The sequence below is a fragment of the Podarcis vaucheri genome (genome assembly GCF_965113315.1).
Source record: "Podarcis vaucheri genome assembly, chromosome: 3".
In the NCBI taxonomy this organism is placed as follows: domain Eukaryota; kingdom Metazoa; phylum Chordata; class Lepidosauria; order Squamata; family Lacertidae; genus Podarcis; species Podarcis vaucheri.
The window spans coordinates 49,256,373-49,280,411 of NC_138761.1; the positions used below are offsets into that span (position 1 = coordinate 49,256,373).

Here is a 24,039-nt window from a genome sequence, read left to right on the forward strand (position 1 = left end):
CCATACTGCTTGTCAGGCACCGCAGGCAACCAGGAGAGAGGGTGGAGGCAGAGCCACCATAGCGTGGGAGGGGGGAAGAATTAAATCCTCTCATTTCTCTTGAGGTGCTCCAGATCTAGATTACAGATATGAAAGGCAATGCTCTTTGGAAATGGAAGGGTTAAAATGATACCCAGAGAGGGGGTAGGGAAACATTGGGAATAACTTTCTGACAGTAAGAGCTGTTTGATAATGGAACAGAATGTAAGAAAAACACTGGGGCCTAATTTGAACAGTAGAATGCCTGTCATTTGGTGGGCGGGGCTTCAGTGTTGTGCTCTGGAATTGGCCCCTCCCATTGGGTGTTCAGTTCAGTTCAGTTAGAGAGGCCAACTGTCATTCTCTCCTCACGTTTTAGTTTCTCTCAGATAGTAGGTTACCATGTTAAAATTTTCTTTATTATTAAAGCTTTGCTTAACATATACGTGAGCCGATTACTTTGCTGAAAGAAAAGCAACTCTGCTGAAGACTGGTGGGATATTCTAAACTTGAGTGAGTGAGGAGATATTCCCAGTCTGACAGGAGGATTTATTTATTTATTAAGAATGGCAGATCAAGTTGATGGATTATGCCAAAATGGCTAAAATGACCTGAAGAATCAGAAATCAGGAAGATTGGGAAACGAATTTGAGTCTTCTGATAGAGAAAAGAAAAGAGGTGTTGTGTTGTATATTAAAAAAAAGATCGATGCTAAACAAATATTTAAAGATGAGGAGGGGAGGATGGTTGCGGTCCGGATTAGCTGGCAAGGGGAGAATTTGATTGTGATTGGGATCTATGCACCAAATAATAATAAGTCCGACTTCTTTAAATACCTCGAAAAGAAAATCTCGGAATATATGGACCAGAGAATCATTTTAATGGGAGATATGAATGGTGTAGTCTCCCTAGAAGCGGACAGACTGAGAGAAGGAGTGAGCAAAGAAGGGAAACTGCCAAAATCTTTTTTCTCAATGGTCAAAAACTGTAATCTGATGGATATTTGGCGTCTCAGACACCCTTTAGATAAACAATTTACATTTCACTCTGAGTCACATAATTCGATGTCACGGATCGATCAGGTCTGGATATCAAGCGAACTTTGTCCTAGGGTAAAACAAGTTGAAATAAAACCGAGAATAATCTCTGATCACAGTTCGATTGAATGGGAAATGGAGACCTATGATAGAAGAACCTTTAGATGGAGATTAAAAGATTATCTTTTAAATGATCAGAGAATTGTTGAAAACGCGCATAAAAAACTATCAGAATATTTCATGGATAATAGAGACAAAGGTACAAACATCAATACAGTATGGGATGCCAGTAAAGCTGTAATAAGAGGATATTTTATCCAACAGAATTCGATTAAGAATAAGAACAGAGAAAAAGGCAAAGAGGAAATATTAAGGCAGATTATGGACAGTGAACAAAAATTAATTCGGAAACCTAATTGTCAGAAAATAAAAGAAAATATAAAAATTTTGCAAGCTCAATTTGCCGCAATACTAAATAGAGAAATAGAATGGAACATCAAAAAGTTAAGACAAAAGAGCTTCGAGTTTTCAAATAAATCCGGAAAGTGGCTCGCGTGGCAAATTAAGAAGAGAAAAGAACAAAATACAATAAATAGAATCATAAAAGAGGGAGAAGAGCTCACTGATCCAAAAGAAATTAGGAAAGAGTTCTTAGACTATTACCGAAGCCTTTATAAAAAGAAAGACAGAAATAACTTAAGGAAGATAGAGAGATATCTAAAAGATAAATTGGTACAGAAAATCCCAATCGACAAGAAGCAACAACTAAATAAGTCAATCGAAACAGAAGAGATTGAGGAGGTAATTAAAGATCTAAAAAGAGGGAAGGCCCCGGGACCTGATGGGTTCACAGCAAGCTACTATAAAGAGATGAAATCAATACTTTTGAACCCTCTGAAGGAAGTAATGAACAACGTTCTAAGAAAAGGGGAAATTCCGGAGACCTGGAAAGAGGCGTTTATTACTCTAATTCCGAAACAGGACGTAGATCTAACCCAGGTTAAAAATTACAGGCCAATCTCGTTGCTAAACACGGACTACAAAATCTTTGCGGGAGTTCTGGCAAAAAGACTGAAGTCCCTATTGGTAGAAACTATTCATAAAGATCAAGCCGGGTTTCTCCCAGGCAGGAGCATGAGGGACAATATAAGAAATATAATTAACATGCTAGAATTCCTATCGGTTAAGATTGACAAGCAGGCGATAATGATGTTTGTAGACGCAGAAAAAGCGTTTGATAATGTGGCGTGGGATTTTATGATGAAGAATCTAGAACATCTGGAAGTGGGTAGGCATTTCTTCAACGGGGTGAACGCAATATATAGAGAACAAAAGGCTAAACTGATCATAAATAATATTGCGACAGAAGAAATAAAGATACAGAAAGGTACGAGACAAGGATGCCCACTTTCCCCGCTGCTGTTCATAATAGTATTGGAAGTACTGTTGAACTCTATTAGACAAAATGAGAAAATTAAAGGAATAACAATCGGACATCATGCCTACAAGACCAAAGCATTTGCAGACGACCTAGTCATAATGACGGAAGACCCAATAACTACGATAGAAGAAATTTTAAAGGAAATAGACAAATTCGGAGAAATAGCAGGCTTTAAATTAAATAAAGGAAAAACAAAGTTGATGGCAAAGAATATGGAACAAAACGCAATAGAAATAATCCAAAATCAGTCACAGATACAGGTGGTTAAGAAAGTGAAATATTTGGGTATCTGGCTCACACCTAAAAATATAGATTTATTTAAAAATAATTACGAGCCAGTGTGGAGAGATATAAGAAAAGACCTGGAAGTATGGGGAGGACTGAAACTATCCCTTTGGGGAAGGATTAATACTATTAAGATGAATGTATTGCCGAGGGTACTATTCTTATTTCAATCAATTCCCATAATTAAAGGGAACCGAACGTTTAAAGAATGGCAGAGAGTATTATCAAGATTCATCTGGCAGGGCAAAAAACCCCGCATAAAATATAAATTGCTGACAGATAGAAGGGAAAGGGGAGGTTTTGCCCTACCGGATTTGCGACTTTACTACGAGGCAGTAAGCCTCTGCTGGATAAAAGACTGGGTTAAGTTAGAGAACAAGGAATTACTTGATTTAGAGGGTTTCAACAACAGGTTCGGTTGGCATGCCTACCTTTGGTGCGGCAAGAAGAAAGCGCATAAGGGGTTTGAAGATCACATCTTCAGAGGCCCACTTATTGAAATATGGGAAAGATATAAGAACATACTAGAACCTAAGATTCCCCATTGGCTCTCACCCCTCGAAGTGATGAGTATTAAGAAAATTAATATGGAAGGTGACTGGGCAACCTACGAACAACTGTTAATGAAAGAGGATGGTAAATGGAAACTAAAACCGTATGAGCAGACTAAGCAATATGTCTATGACTGGCTGCACCACTTCCAAATCAACGAGATGTTTAGAAAAGAGACCAAAGATAGAGGGTATGCAGACAAAGAATCAAAATTCCAGACAGAAATTATAAATAAAGAGGTGAAAATAATATCTAGAATGTATAGGATGCTGCTGGATTGGAACCTGGCAGATGAAGAAGTTAAGGCAGTGATGATTCGATGGGCTAGTGATGTGGGTCATGCTATACAGTTTGAAGAGTGGGAAATCTTATGGAAAGAAGGTCTGGACTTTACTGCATGTATGACTGTGAAAGAGAACGTCATGAAGATGTTTTACAGGTGGTATATAACACCTGTGAAACTATCTAAAATGTACAAAGTAGACAGTAAATGTTGGAAATGCGAAGAGAAGGAGGGTGCTTTCTTCCACATGTGGTGGGAGTGTGGGAGAGTGAAAAAATTTTGGGAAGAAGTATACATCGAATTAAAAAAGGTGTTAAAATATACGTTTGCTAAAAAACCCGAAATCTTCCTGCTGGGGATGTTGGGGAACGAGATAAAAAAGAAAGACCATAAATTTGTTTACTATGCAGTTACAGCAGCAAGGATAATCCTTGCTCAGAAGTGGAAAAAAAAGGAAATGCCAACAATAGAGGAGTGGAGAGCGAAGGTACTAGACTACGCGGATCTGGATAGATTAACGGGAAAGATTAGACATTTGAGAGACCAAAAGTTTATCGAGGACTGGGGGAAGTATGTGGATTACTTGGAATATATTAGTAAAGGTCAAATATCGTTAAGGGGATTTAGAGAAGCACTGTGAAAATTTAAGAGGTATTGCTCACGGAAAATAGAGGTAGAAGAATGTTCAACGGCAATACAAACTAGGCAATGTGTATTTTTAGAGATTTATTGCGGAAGATTTACGGGCAGGCTGAAGGAAGTCCAGAAAGAGATGACAATGTTAATTTGATAGGTGATAATATTTTATTGTATATATGGTGTGTTTGGTTGCTGTGTTACTATTATTTTTTTTTACTCTGTGTTTGTCAAGCATATCTTTTATTTTATTCTTTTCTGTTGCAAAACTAATAAAAATTTATCTGGGAAAAAAAAAAGAAATCAGGAAGACCAAAATTTTAATAAGGAATGGTGAAAACCTATCTTAAAAACCATTGTAAACAGTTAAAATCGTTAGCAGGATAGGAATATCATTTGTAGCTTAATGGTGAATTTTGGACACAATGGAGATGTAAAAGAGTTGGATTATCATAAAAGATGCAGGTGGAAATGGTTAACAATAGGACCCACAAAGTGGAGGAGAGAAGTCCAAGAGATTCCTTGGAATCTTGTTTTTATTTTGTTTGTTTAATATTTGATTGTAAATTTTTTATCTGAATGTTTTTTTAAAAAATATTTTTTAAAATCACCCCCACCCTCCACAACACAGACAACCTCGGAAGGTGGTGATTCTCCTTCATTGGAAGTTTCTAAGCAGAGGTTGGGTGGCCATCTGTCAGGAAGTCTTTAGCTGTGTTTCCTGCATTGCAGGGGGTTGGACTAGATGACCCTTGGGGGTACCTTCCAACTCTACAATTCTGCGATTCTGTGAGTCAGACCACAGAGACAAAAAATTCTAGATCAAGGTATGCAGGCTATAATCAACTACCAAAGCTGCTGAACAACTTTATTATTATTATTATTATTATTATTATTATTATTATTATTATTAAATTGATACCCCGCCCATCTGGCTGGGTTTCCCCAGCCACTCTGGGCAGCTACCAACAAAATATTAAAAATACAATAAATCATCAAACGTTAAAAACTTTCCTATGCCATCTTCACCTGCAGAAAATCAATAGCTGTTCCACTGTTTTGTTTTGTGTTTTTAAAAAGTCAGATCTTCCAAGATGTGTTGTGGGGAGAGAGGAGGCAAGGAAAAGGGAGAAGAATCACAACATCATGAAGCTAACCCAGCAAAAACTGGATGAACAAAGCCTTGCTCATTCATAGTCAATACCCGGTGTGGAAGAAGTCTGAGAAATTGTTCTGCTAGAAAGATGAGCAGGTGTGCTTAATTGTTGAGGGGGGGCAGGAGGGGGCATTATTTTTCTTTTTAGTTGTCTAATAACTTTAGCATAAGTCTGGAAGAAAACACTGTCCTGGAATGGGAAAAGACTGAGTTCTGTGGAAAGGAATCTGATGAAGAAAACCTCGAACAGAGGTCCCCCTGCAGCCTCAGCAGATCTCTGGAGGAAAGTGCTTGAAAACTCTTCCTGGATGCCCCACCTCAAGGTTTAACAAGGGAATTCAAAATCCTGTTAGTTTCATTCCTAATTATGTTACAACAGCGCAGTGTGGAAGAAAATCTCGCTATTGGCAATTTGCTGTGCTAAGCTGAAAACTGAGTTGCCCAGAATTGCCACATTTAAACTGTAATGTGCAGCTTCAGAAAACACTGCTCCTGCCTCCGCTCCTCACCCCACAGCTGCCAAATTCCACAGAGCGCCTCATCTCATTCAAACCCCTTTACAACAAATCTGTACCATTTCTATTTAAGAAATGAAAGGTCAAACTTTAGCTGCATCTTTGAAATCTGAGATTAACACTGTTTTCTCATTTTTAAGTGAGCAGCAGTAATGGGGAGGGGATGCTGATCTGGGCTGAGGCCGCAGCATGGGGAGAGTTAACCCTTTATGTTGTGATATTTTCCTACTGGAAAAAACTCCCCCCCATTTGCAACTTTGGAGACAAACAGGTGGATGAGATGATTGGGGGGAAGCATAACTCCTCCTCCCTCTACATCATAATCCTGTTCAAAATGAACATGCAATAGCCAATGGGGTGGTGGGAATAAGAAAAACTTAGGAGTCATGGTTAAAGTGAAATCTATTCTGATCCTAACAACCCATTGAGACAATTACAATCAGTATCTTTCGTGTATCTGACTCCTCTCTTCTGCTTTAATGTCAGAAGTGTTGATATCACTGGAATGAAGCCCTCTTATTCTAATTTGCCCATCATAAAAATGGGAAACAAGCAACTTGGCCAAAACAATCCAGCAAGCAAGTGTCATTTAAGCCCAGTTTCCCTACATCCAAGTCCATCACATTGAATCCTGTGTGGGATTGATACTGATGCAGCACAGAAACCATTGCAAACCTACAGCAATGCTAGAAGCTGGAACTTGGATAGGCAGCATTTGTCAGCCTGATGTTTACTAAACTCCAGATGTTCCGCTTGTTGGGAATGAGGGAGTCTAAAACATCTGGAGGGCATGGGTTGGCAAAAGCTGCAGATGTGTGCCAGGAGAGAATAGCTGCTTCCTCTCATTAGGAAATAATTTTTAAGATGTCCTCTTTTTTTGGGAGGGGGGAATGAAAGCAAATAAAGGGTCAGAGGGAGTAAGTGACCAGCTGGCAAAAGGACAGAGGAGTGTGACGAGAGCATCAGGCAGTGAGTAGATGAAAAGGAAGAAGAGGGCAATGGCAGGTGCGCTTAACAGCCGGTGGTTCAGATGCCTGCATTACAGTAAGTCGCATTCTCTTCATATGTCACACATTTGGTATTGTTCTGAGCAGCAGGGAAGCTGCTTCAAAAGAACTTCTTCCCCCCTTCCCCCCACCCACTTTGCTTGCCACTTGATTTCTCTTCCTCCCTACAGATGACAAAGGTCACAGTCAGAGAGTTCTGCCTTTGCTAATAAGTTTCTGAAATGCAGTTCACTTCCCAACCTGACTTCCCCGCACAGACATCTGCAAAGGACAGAACTATTAGCTTGTCTACAGATGGGATTTGGAGAAATGGCTGTGATGTCAGAGGCAGACGCAGCTCTGAGATTCAATGGATTGATCGAGGTGCAGTAGATTCAAGGGCAAGCTGACATATCCTCCGGTCCTGACAGGTTTTTAAGCGGGAAAGGAAAAGTAGAAGAGGTTGTAAGAGAAGCCTGGTTACATCCTCTGGATGTTACAGGGTGGCTGTTTGCTGCTTTCGGCAGGCTGCCATTCATTACTAGCTACAGGCTATAGCACCAGGAGGCCAGTGCTGCAAATATAGCTTTATTAAAAATGCACCACCATAAATGACAGGCTATGAATAAATGCTTGTCACCTGGGAAATGTGCCATGGAATAATAAGCTGAATGTTTGTGCATTAGTTTTGTTTGGAGGCAGCAGCTCAGACTCTCTTCTAGCACTCGTTTGGGCAGACATGGCGTCAGAACTTGGCATCCTTAGGCAGTTATCCTGGTCCAGGCAGAGCTCACTGCTGAGGTCTCTTCTTGTGTACACTGTGGACACCACCTTGAGCTACTTGAAGGAAAGGTGGGGTCTAAATGCAATTTTAAAAAATTTTCAGGTAGTGGGGTGGTGATTTCCTACTGGATGTGTGGTATTTAAGAAGTGGGGGGTGGCCAACTTAGAATAGAAAATAAAGCGTGGGAATGAACACAAATACACTGAAGCTGACAAAACAGAGAATCCTGCAGAACCCAAATATAGTAGTGCTTGTGGATGCTAATTACATTTGTCTCTAACACATCTGTTCAAGAGCTATGTTGTGGAGGCATTGTGATAATTAGGAATTTTACATAAAAATCAAACCAAAGTGTCAGTGAGAATGAATTGTGTGTATACGTGTCTCCCGCTCACCACCCTATAGCTTAAACTGCAGGAGCTATGACAACAATATAGCTCCTTTAAACACAGAAGCTTAGATCTGTAAAGCTTGAACTAGTGGAGCATTTAAAAAGAGCAAAGACACTTGGATGGCAATCCTATGCCCATTTACCTGGGAATAAGTCTTAATGAACTCATGGGATGCAGTGGTGTTTAGTCCTGAGTAGGAGTTGGGGAGAAATTCGATTCAGTTTGCCTTTAAAGGCAATTGTATTAAATCTGCACTTTCTAAAACGATAGGATTGGTGTTGATCCTAGTTGGCGCTGACCCATGGCAGGGCCTTTTCAGTGGTGGCTCATGCACTGGCTGGCCTAGTGAAGAGCAAATCTGTTAACATGACAAAAGGAGTTGATGGGCCATCTAAGGAATCCTGCGGCCTGGGGAGAAAGATGTTGCCAAGGTGTTGGGTGGGGTGGGTGTGTTTGAAGTGATAGGAAAAGAAAATCTCAAGCAAGGGTTTCTGGGAAGAAGGGGAAGAAGGAAGACTGTGATCCATCTTGGGCAGACTGGCTGGGAAAGATGCTTTGAACTCCGTGGCTGTAGGGGACAAGCCCCTCTTGAAATGACCATGCTGTAAGATCTGGACTTGCTCCACACAGACTGAAGGTATAAATAGGTGAATAAACCATATTTCTTAAAGCTACAACAGTTTCCGCCATGTCTCAATTGTCCAAAGGACCACAGACCCTAGGTATGTGCCTGGAACCTCATGGACTCTTACAACAGCTCAGCAGAGAGAGGGGGAGGCATCCAACTTTTGTAATAATATATTTCACAAAGCAATTATTATGTTCTTCATGACCACCAGACAGATCCTCACATTTACCCTTTGTGATGCTTTCTGCGCATTCACTTGAATTCCACAATGCTCCAAACCACACTTTTATCCACTACATTTGTTGTTGTTTTCTTCGGGACAGCACATCAAACCTGGAGTTGCTGCGGCCTGCAAATCGCTTGTGGCGAAACCTGATCAGCTCCACTGGAGCTGCTGGAGCCGCCTGGCCGGCATGGAGGCTGTGCTGCTCGCCGTATCCATGGATCAGTGATAATACTGATCGACAGGGATGCCTGAGCTTCGAGCCAAGTTGCTGTGTTTTAAAGGCTTGGGGGCTTACTGCCATCTGTAGAAAATCAGCCCATATAGGTATTATATTGCCGTAGGTCCTTCCCCTGCCTGACTTCCTTCCATGGTTACCAGGCAGGCTCTGCTCTTCCATCAATTGTTGCTGTTTTGTACAACAGCAGTTGAAAAGCAGTGATACCCGCAGGGCACAGCCCCATCAGCCTTCTCCCTTAGAATCCCCCTGTGTTCCAGCCAGCCCTGTTTGAAGCTCCTCAGGCAACACAGCTTCAAACAGCTTCCCTTGAGAAATCAGCGCTGCCGTTTAATAGCAGGCCCTGTTCCGACTCCCTCTTTCTTTGGAGTGTTTATTTCTACAGCCGAGTGACACTGCTGCCCGTCGACAACAAGAGGCTGTAATGGGTATCCTGAGAGCTATTGAACTAGATGGCGTTTCAGGATGCAATGACAATAGCCACTTGAGGATGACTACAAATGGTCTCATTATGCATTTGCATCCAGGCTTTGAACCCTGGAATCAGTGTGCAGGATTCTGCGGCAACGCGAATGCTTCCGGACTTTCCTTCTGGGAAATGCAGGAGTATTTTTTTTCTGAGGGCAGCCTCCAAGCAATGTCCTCATTTTGTGGAATAAAGCTCTGCTTGCTGCTGCCATGGCTCCCTGAGAATGCGTGTGCCACCTGTAGTCTTTATTTCATCAAATTTGTACACTACTTGACTGAAAGAAAGGAAAAATAAAAGTGGTTTGCAAAAAGAATTAATAACATCATCAGTAAAAAGAGTGAAGAACAGCTATTTGAAACATACCAAAAAAGAACGACAATGAATGAGCAGCTAAAAACAGATGAAAACACATGTCAACATTTCACATATCTGGATAGGCTGACTTAAATGAAAATGCTTTTTAGAGCACCTGCCTGATGTCAATAGTCAGGGAGTTCCAAAGTTTGGGTGCTGCCGCATTAAAAGATCCATTTCTTTCAAATGCAGAACAAGGGGTTTTTTTGTGGCACCTCTAAGAGTGCCAGTTCTATGGATTGAAGCGGTCAAGTGGGTTAAGGCGATCTCACAGGTCCCCAAGTTGTTAAGGGCTTTATATACTAATAGTAAGTAACACCTTGAACTTGGCCTGGTAGCAAATCAGCAACCGGCGCAGATCTCTGAGCAAAGGTGTTATATGCCGACAGTGTCTCAGTCCTGCTGGCGATAATGTCGCAACATTCTGTGCTAACTGCAGCTTTTGGATCAAGCACGGCAGAAGCCCCACACAGAGCACACTGCACTAATCCCGTCTTGAAGTAACCAGTGCATGAATTACTGTGGCAAGGCTCTGAGTATGCTTGTTTGTTTGTTTAACTTATTATTATATATTTATTTATCACCCTGCCTTTTCCCCTAACGGGACTCAAGCAGGCATACACTTGAAAATGAGAAGCACTGAAAACAATCATTATAAAGCAATTAAATGTTGTTAGAAGTAATACTCTATCCAGTGGTACCACGGGTTAAGTACTTAATTTGTTCCGGAGGTCTGTTCTTAACCTGAAACTGTTCTTAACCTGAAGCACCACTTTAGCTAATGGGGCCCCCCACTGCCGCCACGCCACCAGAGCATGATTTCTGTTCTCATCCTGAAGTAAAGTTCTTAACCTGAGGTATTATTTCTGGCTTAGCGGAGTCTGTAACCTGAAGCGTATGTAACCCAAGGTACCACTGTACATATGTAAAAGCAAAGTTATACAAATAATTACAATAAAACATTGTGGCAGCAGCCCTTTCGGTCCAAGCAGTCAGCCCTCAAAAGCGCCTTTCCTCGGGGATCGCCTTGTGTCTCTGATCCCTAAAGCCCACACTCCTGTACCACTGAGGCCCCTTCCATGCCCATCTGCGCACCATATGGGAGCATACCGGGGGCAGCTAAAAAAGAAACAGAACAGACTTGAGTTTGCCTGGAAACTTTCAGCTTTATTGTTTCTTCAGGCTGTTCTCCATTTTACCTTTCCATCTCTTGTCAACTCAAATAAATCCCTTATGTCTGAAGCCCTTGGAAAGTGGGGGGGGGGCCTTTGGGGGGGGTAAGGCAAGAAATGTACTGAAACTGTGGTTGTTTTAAAACATTCAGCTACCATTAGTCAGTCATGTACACAGAGTAATAATCTTGCTAAGATAAACTGCTGTCAGCATCATTGTGCTGTTTCACAAATTGCTCTCACCGTTTTCCCAAGAAGCCTGACTAAAAATAGCCAGTGACAGTGATAAACGAGGCTGAGTGGAAACGCTGTTACCAGCGTGGCTCCCCTCGTGCTAGGAATCGCTACCAGGAATTCAAAATACTGTACAACCTTACGAAATGCTTGCAAAAGTCATCACAAGAAAGGATATTCGCAGAGAAGGCTGTGCCCTTTGTCTTTGGTGGGGGATAACTAGTGCTTTTTTTCTGGGGGGACGCATACCCCTAAACATTTTGTGAATCTAAGCTTGGCCTCATTGAGAGACAGTATTTCAATATGAGTAGGAAAATATGAGTACTCCTAAACATTTTTTTTAAAAAAGAAAAAAAGCACTGGGAATAACTAACATTAAAAAGGCCCTCAGCACACCCTCTATAGCCTCGGCCACATCCTCCCGCTGCGGATCCAAGAACAGTCTCCAGCCTGCATATGCGTCACATTCATTTGCTCCTTCTGAACAACAATATGTGCAAATGCAAAAAGAAGTATCCAGTGACTTCCTTTGTTGAGACTAAGTTTCTAGGTAGAATGAACCACAACCATTTCATTGTGCTGCTCCTCGAGAGAATCTAGTGATTCACCCAGCAATTCAAGGGGTTTCATTTCACAAACTCTCACATGGTGATGGATGAGCCTCTCAGTTTCTCATTTTTTCCCATTTAAGTTCATTCACATTTCCCATCAGTTATTCTTAAAAATAATAATAAATCTTTATGAAAATTCATCAGCTGGGAGAAATCCCACCTGACCTTCTGAGCTTAGGTGGTCCAATCAAGGTGGGACTTTGGTCTTTCAAATTGCAGTGGCACCCTGTGCAAAGACAAAATTGGGAGACTGTCAGGCTTCAGGGAATCTGATCCCCCTCCCTCACAGCAGGCTGCCAGTAATGGAAAAAACAAGAAGCTCTTACCAAGGTATTTTATTCAATATTCAGAGAGAGTTGTAGGATGTCACCTCTTGGATGTCACCTCCGTCTCTCCTGTTATACATCATCCCTGCATCGGCTGATCTGTGCTTTCTGCCTCTGAGCTTTCTGTTCTCCTACTCTCAATGCCCACAGGGTCCTGGGAAGGGGGTCTGGAATGCTTTCTAAAGACACTGAGTCTGTCAGCTGTCTCTCCCCTGGTGCTGCTTCTTCCTCCTGCTCCTCTCCCAATATTTCCCAGCTCCCCCCTCCTGCAGCCTCTGAACTATGACCTTCTGCAAACCACTGATCTAAATCTATACTGTCTTCCTCTTCTCTGGGAAGTGCAGGAGAAGGGGGGGCAATCTCCACCATTCCTCCTCTGATGCCCATTCCCTGACGGTGACCCTCCTTGTCTCTCACCTTCCACTCTTCTCAGGTTGCTACATCATAGTTGCCATGCCCTGCTGCACCCATTAGGCTCGGTGTCCAGTGCGGCAGGACAGGTTACACTGCCCTAAATCCACCTCTGGACCAATGGTCGGTCTATGCAGGAGTGGGGAGCCACATCAATATTTGATATTTATTTACTTAATTTCTATAATAGCTTCCAGACAGCAGTGTCATCGGCACAAGAGGACAGCAGAGGCAATGTGAGTGTGTGAGTGAAGCCAATCTGACACTCCCAAAGGTGCATCTGCATGACCCTGACTCCATTGCTGTCCCATCCCTCCCTTCTTGGCAAGTAGCAGCAGCAACAGCGTTGGTCGTGCCAGAAGACTTTTGCTCCATCTCTGCCCCACTGAGCAAGCCGCTCCTGTGTCTCAGTAGAAGTCAGCTCCCTTTGTGCCTGTGACTTTTATGCCTATTAGTAAGGGCACATCTAATTAGCTACAGACTAAACGGCCCTAGAGTTGAAATCAGCAAAATTGCTGCACAGATAAAGCAGACTATTGTGCCTTTAAGGTCTGGACACTGATGGATTCCCCAACCTAACTCCCAATTTTGTTTCTCTATCAAAAACAAAACCCCTGGGTACTATTCCAGGAAGCTTATTTACTCTTCCTGATTTGATCTGAGAGTTTCTTTATAATAAAGGTAAATCTAAAGAAAATAGCTTCCGGCAGGAAACCTACTTTCTTTCTCCTCCTCCTCCTCCTCTTGGCCTGTGTTTCCCATCACAGCCTACTGAATTTCAGCAGAGGCAAAAAAAGAGAGAAGAAGATTAAGATCACCCCATTCATATTCTATTTTTCTTAAATAGTTTTGTTGCAGTAGAAAGCCAGAATCCTCTATTCTCTTGTTCAGTGTGTTTAGCCCTCCTGCCTCACAGCCCCCCACCCTCCTTTGGGGCTTGATCACTGATTTCACTTTTAGATAAAGTCTCTTGATGTAAGTTTTTTTAACTGCTATTTTTTTACTATATCCATTTTTAATACATATATTTTTAAATAGAATAACGTATTTTGAAAATGTTGCAACCTGCCTTGCAATCTCATGGGGAAGGAGCATGTAAGAAATCTAATTAGTAGCAGTAGCCAGACTACTTTTATTGCTGTTTGCCAGCTGCTTTTAATGGGTATGGAAAGTCCTATGAGGAAAGGGTGAGGGAACTGGGTACATTTAGCCTGGAGATGGGAAGGCTTGGGGTGGGGAGACATGAAAATGCTCTTCAAATACCTGAAAGGCCATCACACAGAAGAGGGCCTGATCTGCACCATACATTTAAAGCAGTTTCCTATCACAGTCATGGCTCCCCCCAAAGAATCCTGGGAAGTGTAGTTTGTAAAGGGTGCTGAGAGTGGCTAGAAGACCCTTGTTTTTCCTCAGGGAGTTACATTTCCTAGAGTTGCCTGGGAAGAGGAACCACCCTGAATAGGGGTCTCCTAAGAACTACCAGCAATTTTACCGAACTAGTTTACTGATTGTGGGCTCATTCGTTGTACAGTGGTACCTCGGGTTACATACACTTCAGGTTACATATGCTTCAGGTTACAGACTCTGCTAACCCAGAAATAGTACCTCGGGTTAAGAACTTTGCTTCAGGATGAGAACAGAAATCGTGCTCCGGCTGTGCAGCAGCAGCGGGAGGCCCCATTAGCTAAAGTGGTGCCTCAGGTTAAGAACAGTTTCAGGTTAAGAACGGACCTCTGGAATGAATTAAGTACTTAACCCGAGGTACCACTGTATCCTGCCTACACATTTTTTGCATACTTTTTTTTCTTGAATTTAAATGCAAAATTCAGAGAAGTGCACATTTCTAAGGATCATGACATTTCAGTTTGCATATAGAAAAAATGAACTGATTGAATGTTTTCTCCCTTCCCTGGGGCTTGCTTCTAATTGTAAGTTAGAAGCAAGCCCCAAGTCAAGGCAAAAGTCAGGACAAGACAACAACGTCTGAATGCATGGAGTGTGAAATGTCAAAGGAAAAACACCTTTTTTTTAGTGAACCAACCAGCTTGCTACCATGGCCAAGGGTGTTATAACAGGCAAAAGTCAGATTGTATTTGGAGGCTTGACACATTCAGCAGACCAGCCAAGCTGCCAAGCTAAACTGTCATTTCTACTGCTTATCTAAGATCAGCTGCAGAGATCTGATGGAGGGGTGTAGTCTTAAAGTAAGGAAGCCAATGCAATGAATGTGAAATGGAGTGTAAGCCCCTCACTGGCTACTTATGACACACAGACCTGTGTGCAAAGATGTAATTTTAAATATAATCCCTTATTTCCCCCCACCCCCTGTCTTATTTCTATTTCAGGAAATTTCATACATTTAGCTCCAGCTTAAGGTGCGGTTGAAAGATAACAAAATTATAATGCAGCATGGCCTGGACTAACAGGATGAAGCAGCAAATGGAGGTACAGAACCCAACATTGCTTCAAATACACTTCCTATTCTCAACAATGAACAGTTTTAATAGCTTCCCATTAAAAGCACTAAGAAACCCACCAACCAAGAGAAATTTAAAATAGTGTTTGTGTATCATCTACCTACCTACCTACCTATCACCTATCATCTATGTATGTCAGGCCTAGGCTATTAAAAGTATTAACATATTTAATAAAGCTCAGTTACATTGACAAACTCAGTTACATTGTCCTTCAATAAAAGGACACCTTGAATTGGAATCTCTTTGTGCAAAGCACTCTCCTTTCCTAGGACCCAAAGGAGGTGCAAGAGAAGACACGCCCCCTCTTCTCTTTGGCCACCAAACCCTTGTTGTGTGGAGGGCCTTCCAAAATGTTCTCTTTGAAGACCTCTTGCAACTCTTTTTGAGAATGAATGACAGAAATAATGGATCTGGCAGTACCACTGCCCTGCAGTTCTTTGGGAGCGATGTCCTTGTCCAAACCTACCTTCTAGTTGCCAGTTCAATGTTAATTTCCATGCACCGGGACCAAAGGTTGAAGGAACAGATGCAGCGGCCAGCTCCTTCCCTGTTATCATCCTGCTGCCATTGATGCTCCCTGTAATCACTTCATTGTGAAGTTGCATTTTCTGTAAAGCCAAACAATGAATAATGGATGCAAAACTAAGTGGCATTGCGAGTTCATTAGTATGCATATTGTTTGGAATTTGTTTCAGTGGGTGCTCCAAAGCCCCTCTCTCCTCTTTTGTGTACTGGCTGCCTTTGCTTCAGGCTCTGTTAATGTTCATTCTCTATTCATTGATTCGTGTCTGAAGTTTTACCTGCATTGTAGGTTATTGTTGTTGTTTGTCGAGGTCTGGCTTAATTTCCTATAGAGAACATTTTCTTTTGCCTCTTGGGGGTGTTTCCCCCCCCTTTTCTTAATATCCTCTTGGAGCGCATTAAAGCTATCCCGCTGGTGCCGTATAATTTGTTTTTCCAGAAAGAAGAAGAAAAAGAAAGAGCTTACCATGTAGGGCTGAAAACTATTTCTTTTTGCTTTCATTTTGTATTTTCAAATAATTCTGCTGGCATCTAGAATATAACACCCTTTTTATTTAGTGCCATGCCTACCTGTGAATTTGCCTGGCCCATAACCATGTGTACACACACACACACACACACACACCTTGTGGGCAGCGGCATAGCGTGAGTTGTCAGCACCCGGGGCAACGCAAGTAATTTGCGCCCCCTAACCTGGGGCAAGGCACGTAATTTGCGCCCCCCCTACCCCCTAACCTGCGAGTTGCCGCTGGCGCTGCTGCCCAAACGACGCCGCTTGCCCGGAGGAGGAGGGGGGCAGAGAGGCGAGGAAAATGCAACGGCCCAGCAGCTGCAGCAGCACCGGCGGAGGCGGGGCTGTGAGGAGGGGCTGCCTGGCGCGTCCTCCGCGGCGAGCGCTGAGAGCCGCTGCCTGCCGGGCGCCTTCAGCTGGGCGCCGCGAGACATGCGGCTCTGCTACAGCCTGCGCCCGAGGCTCTTCGGCGACTCTGGAGGCAGCGAGCGCGCCCCCCCCCAGATGTTGAGCCCGGTGCGGCCTGCCCCCCTGGCACCCCCCACGCTACGCCACTGCTTGTGGGTTCTCTCCCAGTCCCTTAGGTACCACTGAGTTCGACATGAATAGCTGAAGTTCAGGGTTTTATTCCTTTTGGACGAAGAGGAGGAAGCTATCTTTCATGGCCAGCCATCTCTGCTTATGTGGTATGCATATTTAATTTGCCTGCATCACCTTCCTCAGAAGAAAAGCTATTATTCTCCAGCAGATTTATAGCAGACAAAACATTTCTAATACTGGCCCTATTTTTATCTCTTATAATGTCTGTCTTCAATGCGCGCACACACACACACCTCACTGGTAAAAAATGTATCATTAGACCTTGCCTCTGGCCATCATTACCGGGGAACAGATGAAATGGGATGGATGTTACAGAAAGTACGGCTGACTACAACTTTTTTCTCCTCCGCATGCCCTGCTTCCCCCAACCCCAGCACTCTTCCGCTACAGATTACCCTTAGCTGTCATTGAGCTACTAATTGCAAAGGGCTTCTGTTATCTGTCTTTCAGTCATAACATCAATCTTTTGCAGCTTGCCTTCCATAGAAAGTGGCAGCTCAAGAAGATCATGGTGTACCACCCTCTCACATGTCTACATTTTTAGAGCCCTTGCTAATTCCCTGTATTTGGAGATAGATCATTGTAGTAGCTGTGGTTATTTTAGTTCATTATACAGGATTGAGTTTTTCTTTCCGAGTTCATGGAGGATGATCCACATCATGTTGGGGGGGGGGGAGAATGTGTGGTTCCTGCTTCAGGCAGAGATGAGCTAGATATATAAGCTACAATTCAATCATCCAGTGGGTTAGGGTGGTCTGAAGGTCAACTTGATGCCCAAGACTGGATTGCTGTGCATACCTGTACACACAAATCTTAGACTGCAGCCATGTTGTCTATAAGGACGGCTGGGCAAATGTGTCAATTCCAATTTCTTTCAGTTCCTCATTTTCCCAGTCTTAAATTTGGTTCTCCATATTTTCACACCGGTTTGTGATTTATTTATTTATTGAAGTTCAGTGCAAATTTCTCCTTATATACACATTTTTGTATACAATTTTTCCTACTGTACTCATTTTTGAAAAGCAATTTCACCTGACATAATGCATTTTTTAAATGTTATTTTCACCAATCTATGCATTCACAGACACACTTTACGCTAGTGGATGCTTCTTCTTTTTTTCAGATTCCTTGGCTAGAAAACTCCATTGCAAAATTCAGATTTCAATGGACGGCTGTGTTTCAGATCACATATTAGGTAAGTTTACCTTTAAATGCAAACTGGATTGTCTGCCTCTCCCATCCCTAGTTACAAATCAATCAGCCAGGTATCCAGAAGTCAACATTCCCAGAGTTTGGTTGCCATCTACATCTGCATGCACAGATCCTAGACTCCAGCTACCTGCCACTGGATGAACCCCAGCTGTTCTCCATACATACCAAGAGGTGTTCTGCTGCCCGTTTAACAGGGAACGTTACCACTCTGAGGCCCTTAAAGCCTCCCCAGAAGTGCCTGGGGAGGCAGGCAAAAGTAGCATGCTGATTTAAAGCAAAGTCGAATTGAAAACTAAATAGAGCACAGACCCAGTCCACCTTTGGCTGTGTCTTAACCTGACAAGCAAGGCTGCAGATTATCTAGATGAAAATGTATGTGATCCACCCACAGTTCTACAGTTGCGCACCCTCTAATTGTTCATTTTGGGCACCTTCTTGTTAGGACCAGAGCCTATTTGAGCTCTGCATGTTCATTAGGACAGCCCAGCCGAATAATGTGAAAATGCTTCTTCTGAACTGTGCCTAATACAGTCGTAAACACTGCCAAGCTGTTCTAAGTGATTTTCCAGTTAAGTTACTCCCTTCCATTCCCCAGTAACAAACATACACACATGCACAAGCACCAAATTATCCCTCAGCCTCTCAATCTGTTTGATTGTTTTCTTTGTTCGGGGGAAGCATTTAAGAAAATAAATGTCGACGTTGAGCTCCTGCTGCAATTAAAGTGCTGGAACTTGGCTCCTGCGAGCTCCGCTCTATTATGAAGCCTTGTCCATTGATTCTTAAATTGTACACTAATGAACCCATCAATTCATCACAGCATTTCTATTACCCAACTGCTGTTGTGGGATCCAGCGCGGCTGTGTCTGGAGGGATCGGGAGAGTCTGTTGCTCCTGGTCCTACCAGTGAAGCCATCAATGTCTCCATATTGTTCAGAATCATGACTCCGGGGCATAATATGCATCTTGCTCCCCTTTAATACTTTTCAATGCATTTGGGGATCGGATTGGGGCCGGGGGGGGAGATATCCTTCATTGGCTCATCGTGGTCAAAACCAGGGGTCCTATTTATTAAAAAGGATTAAATTCTATAGAAAAAATTACTTTTAATTCATGTGCATTATTCAATGCATCTTACAATAGTTAAAAGTGCAATATCGAAATAAAACAACAATATTGAATTGAACATAGCAGAGGCAGGTGTAGCAAATGAAATGTAGCCTTCAGATAAATTATTATCATCCTGGCAAGCCAAAAGGATCGTGAAATTAAGTTTAAAGTGTTCAGTAGGCAACCAGTGTTGGGGCCACCTAAGTTTAATGGTTCTATAGTATTGGTGCTGCCACTAAAAAGGCCCTATCTCTTATCTCAGTCAACTACACTTCCACTGTAGGTAGTACAAAGAATCACTTGATTTTATGAGTAGATAGGCTTGAACCAGCTTAGAAAGATAAAAATGATTAGTGTTTTACTTTAATGCTGTGGATGTGCAAAACACACTTAAGGCTAACTGCCACTAGACTTACTATTTATTATTCATAAGATAAGATAAGACCCCCCCCCCAAGGGATACGGGTGGCGCTGTGGGTTAAACCACAGAGCCTAGGACTTGCCAACCAGAAGGTTGTGGTTCGAATCCCCGTGATGGGGTGAGCTCCCGTTGCTCGGTCCCTGCTCCTGCCAACCTAGTAATTTGAAAGCACGTCAAAGTGCAAGTAGATATATAGATATCACTCTGGTGGGAAGGTAAACGGCGATTCCGTGCACTGCTCTGATTCACCAGATATCCTGGCCACATGACCCAGAAGCTGTACGCCGGCTCCCTCGGCCAATACAGCGAGATGAGCGCCGCAACCCCAGAGTCGGCCACGACTGGACCTAATGGTCAGGGGTCCCTTTACCTTTACCTTTAAGATCCCCCAAAGCTGCAATCTCCTCTACAATCTGTGGGGCTTTCTTCTTGTTTTTTTAAAAATTGTTAGAATCAGTGCTTTAAAAAATTGTTTAGGGGTACTTCCATTTTGACTCAAGAAAATCACCATTTTATAGTTCAAACTGGGGAAAATAAATACTGCCCCTCAATGAGGCTAAACTCTCATCAGTAAAATACCACACATCCACAATCCACACTCCTTCACACATTAAACACTCGCTTCCATCTGAGACTTAGGGGACACCGTGACAGTAAATAAAGCCGTCATCAGGGGTAACAGCAGAACTGACGATTCACTGTGCTAGAGAAGAAACTAAACATTTTTTTGAAAAATTAGTTTCTTCTCCCGTTAGATTCACAAAATGTTTAGGGGTATGTGTACCCCTGCGTCTCTCCAGAAAAATGCACTGGTTAGAATCATTAAGTTTATTGGGGTGTATATCAAAAATCAGGCCTGACTGAACACTTAAAGTATCTGAAAGGACTTTGTGTTTCCCATGAAACTAAGAGCACTGCTCAGGCATTCCTAGTAAGGAGGAAGCCCCTTGTTCCAGGAAAATATTGTGCAACCTTCCATTGCTGATATCACTGCACTCCACCTGCCTTGCTCCCTGATCAGTTGCTTTCGTAACTCATGACGCTGTTCCCTTACAGTGAGGGTGAAAGGACTTAAGTGGAACCACAGAAGAAAAAGGCTGTCATTGGCAGCAGCTTCTCTGGATATTTTAAGCAGTTTTAATAGCACAGGAGATTAATGAATATATGATGCTCTCTTACGCTGTGTCATAACGTTGGTCCATCAAGTCCAGGGCTTATCTGCTGTGTCTGGCAGTGGTCTTTGGAGTCTGAGGGAGATGTTTTTCCACTAGCTCTGATATTTGGGGTCCTTTTAGCAGGGTATACACGGCATGTAGGCTACCACAAAGCTATGATACAAATAACAAATATTTCCTACCTCAATCACTTCCCATGGTTCATGTCGGCTATCAATTTCAGGTATCATGATGGACATGCTAGGCAACCTGACTCTAAACAAATCCAAGATTTCATTAAGCATTAAGTCAGATATTCCAAAATGTAGTGTAGTCTAGCTTAAAAGCAGCTGGCATTTTTACCTTCTGTGAAAGAGTGTGGTATCTAGATGCTGCTGGGTTTCAATCTGCAACAGTCCAAGTCAGCATTTATTTATTAAATAAATTTATTAAATTTATTATTTATATATTTGTATACCACCCTTCACCGGAAGATCACAGGGTAGTTCACAACATCGAAACACAAAATGGGAACACAAAATACATGCTAAAACTAAACCAAATGCAACCTAATAACCCCCTCCCCCAAACACATTTAAAAAGCCATAGAATGTTCAATTGTCATGGGTGATAGGGTACATCACCTTGACTAACATTTCATCTGGGGTAGGAGAAGGCAGTCTGAATGCCCCTCTAGGCTCTGGACAAACAATGATTAAAAACTGTGAACATGAAATATATATTTCGGAACACACATATGCACTTATTTGATTCCATTTATGAAGCACTTCCAATAAGATAATCTCAAAGAGGTGTTTCACAGTAAAACAAAAAACACACATCAACAATTAAAAACAATTCCATATGTAAACACAATTCCATATGTAGAAGTCATTCAGTATATACAAACAATCAGAAACAATGCTGTATATTAAAACGATGTTTTATGTAAAAACATAGAAGGATACAGCTCAATATCTAAATGCTTTATGCGAATTTTGCTCATTAAAAATAAGTGTGTTACCAAGGTGATTGGAAGAATACCGTTTTAACTCTGTGTGAGGCTGTTCCTTCTGTTTAATGGCTGTAGGCTGGAAGTTTTGTGATTTGTAGTTTACGTCAAAAAAAAAAGGGAAGAATATCAGTCGAGAGGTGATTTAGAGGTTATGATATGCCTGGCCCAAGACTGAATGACCTTGTTGTAACCTTTATCATTCTGTGAGTCTTTAAACTGCTGTGATGTGTATAAAATGACACCTTAGCTTAGTAGCAGTTTTCTGTGGATGACAGCACACCCTTCCCCCCGTCTGTCACACAATGCACTTGTTCACTGGTTTCAGGAATAGCGTAACATGGCACAGTGTCTGGTTGCTTAATCAGGGATGTTTCCTTTGGATTGAGTAACTGACTGAATAGACACCCAGTGGGGTGGAAAGTCAGCTACTTTGTGCAATAGGATCTTGCATTATTACTATATGAGACTCACACAGAGAACAATTCTTGCAGGGAGGGGGGTGATGTGTAGGAGAACATCATGTAAAAGAGGAATTCAAGAGCTGTTAGTATCTTTGATCCCCACGTCCACTCTCATTTTCTCAAGCATGCCAAAAAGCCTCCTCCTAACTCAGAAGGTTTACACTGTTTACTACTCAGAAGGTTTTCTACTGTTCCTTTGCTGCTGTTGCATCCTCCCGATGCCACAACATGATCAACCCCAGGCATCAATGCCATAGGAAGCAGACACAATTTCATCCATACCTTGGCACACAACACAAATTTCGGTGCCAGCAGTAATGGGGCTGGTGTTGCATTTGGCACATCTGCATATAATGCATAAGACTTTAACTCTGCTGAATTGCTGCAGCCAGTGATTTCAATCTGCATGCATTGACAGTCATCCTGTCATAAACGTGGGCAGGGAGTGTGCCACCATGTGCGCTCAGATACCCCCCAGTGTTTTAAAAAATGGGGAATCAAGGGAAACAGACAGAGAGAGATGCAGGCAGAAGAAAAAGGCTGGAATGGATCTCCAGCTTCTGCATTTTTTTTTTTAAAAAAAGGTCATCATGAAAATTTATCAACATTTTTGTACAAATTTCTCCTAGTATACACTTTTCCTTAACGTACACATTTTTGCAAAGCAATGTTTCCTAATATAATGCATTTTGGTATGTTATTTTCTCTAATGTACATGCTTTCATGCACATCTTACCCTAGTATATGCATTTCTGTGCACATTACATTGCAAAATTTGAGGAACTTTGAATTAAGAAGGACAACTGTGCTTTGGTTCACATATTGTTTCAGAAAGTGTGAGCTAGGTAACTTTGAATTTGAACTGGATCATGTTTCTCCCCTGTCTCTACCACTAAGCTACACAATTTAAACCTAAAAGCAGTGCATGGATCAGAAGGAGGAGAAGGAATAAGAAGTCACTTAAAATGCTGCTACATCCTACAAAAACAATTTTCTATCCCTTTGGCCAGTGAGTTATCATAACAGTTTCTGCCACAATTAGATTATTTTGTACATATATACATTTGCAGTCACAACATGGAGTAGATCCATATGTTCCCCAATGACAGGAATGGGTTGATCCTTGATCATCAGAAATTCAGCCCAGGATTTGGCAAATTTGATAAATCTATAGACTTACGCTGAACTGTTCATAAGCTTGGGATTTGCATGATTTTGTTAAGGCCAAAATCCTTAATACAATGAATGCCTAGCTTAATCCCTCCTATCCAAACCTCAGTGGCATACCAGCTGATTTTCTTGGTAAAAGTGCATATTTGCTTGTTTTAAAAAAGAATACTAAAGATTTAATTTTATAATGTGACCAAAAAAATTGCTACTGAATACAGCCTCTGTTCCAGTAGGAGCTCAAGCTAGTACAAGTCAATCAAAAGGACTTACTGAATGCTGTTCAAGGACAGACTGAAAATTAAGTCACGTTTCCATTATTTGAGGTGCATCAAGCTGTGAAAATTGACAGAGAAAGGAGAGATTATATGCTGAACACTGGGAAAAAAGATTTTCTTACTACAACATTGTTATCCATATGGTAATTGAGTATCCACGCGTAAGCAAATAAAAGATTTCTGAATTAAAAGTCCCTGCTGAACTTTTATGTCCATTGAAAAGGCTCAAATTCTTTGCTGAAAATGAAGGAGTTTAGAAAAGCAATGGCTGGAGGTGAAAATATGCCTGAGGGAGTAACCTTAGATAGATAAAGCTGGCTGTTTTTCTTCATACTATACTTATTTTTTACTGGAAATTTA

General features: G+C 42.0%; 1 long non-coding RNA gene across 2 annotated transcripts; it reads left to right on the forward strand.

The window, feature by feature from the left end:
* The first annotated feature begins 311 nt into the window (after nt 1-311).
* LOC309529025 lies at nt 312-24,039 on the forward strand. Of its 2 annotated transcripts, none has more exons than XR_014218040.1 (5): nt 312-410; nt 5,333-5,504; nt 15,097-15,196; nt 17,985-18,056; nt 23,638-24,039. It is a non-coding gene; the product is annotated as an uncharacterized lncRNA (long non-coding RNA). The 2 variants fall into 2 exon arrangements; XR_014218041.1 differs by having other exon boundaries at nt 5,333-7,761; nt 23,638-24,037.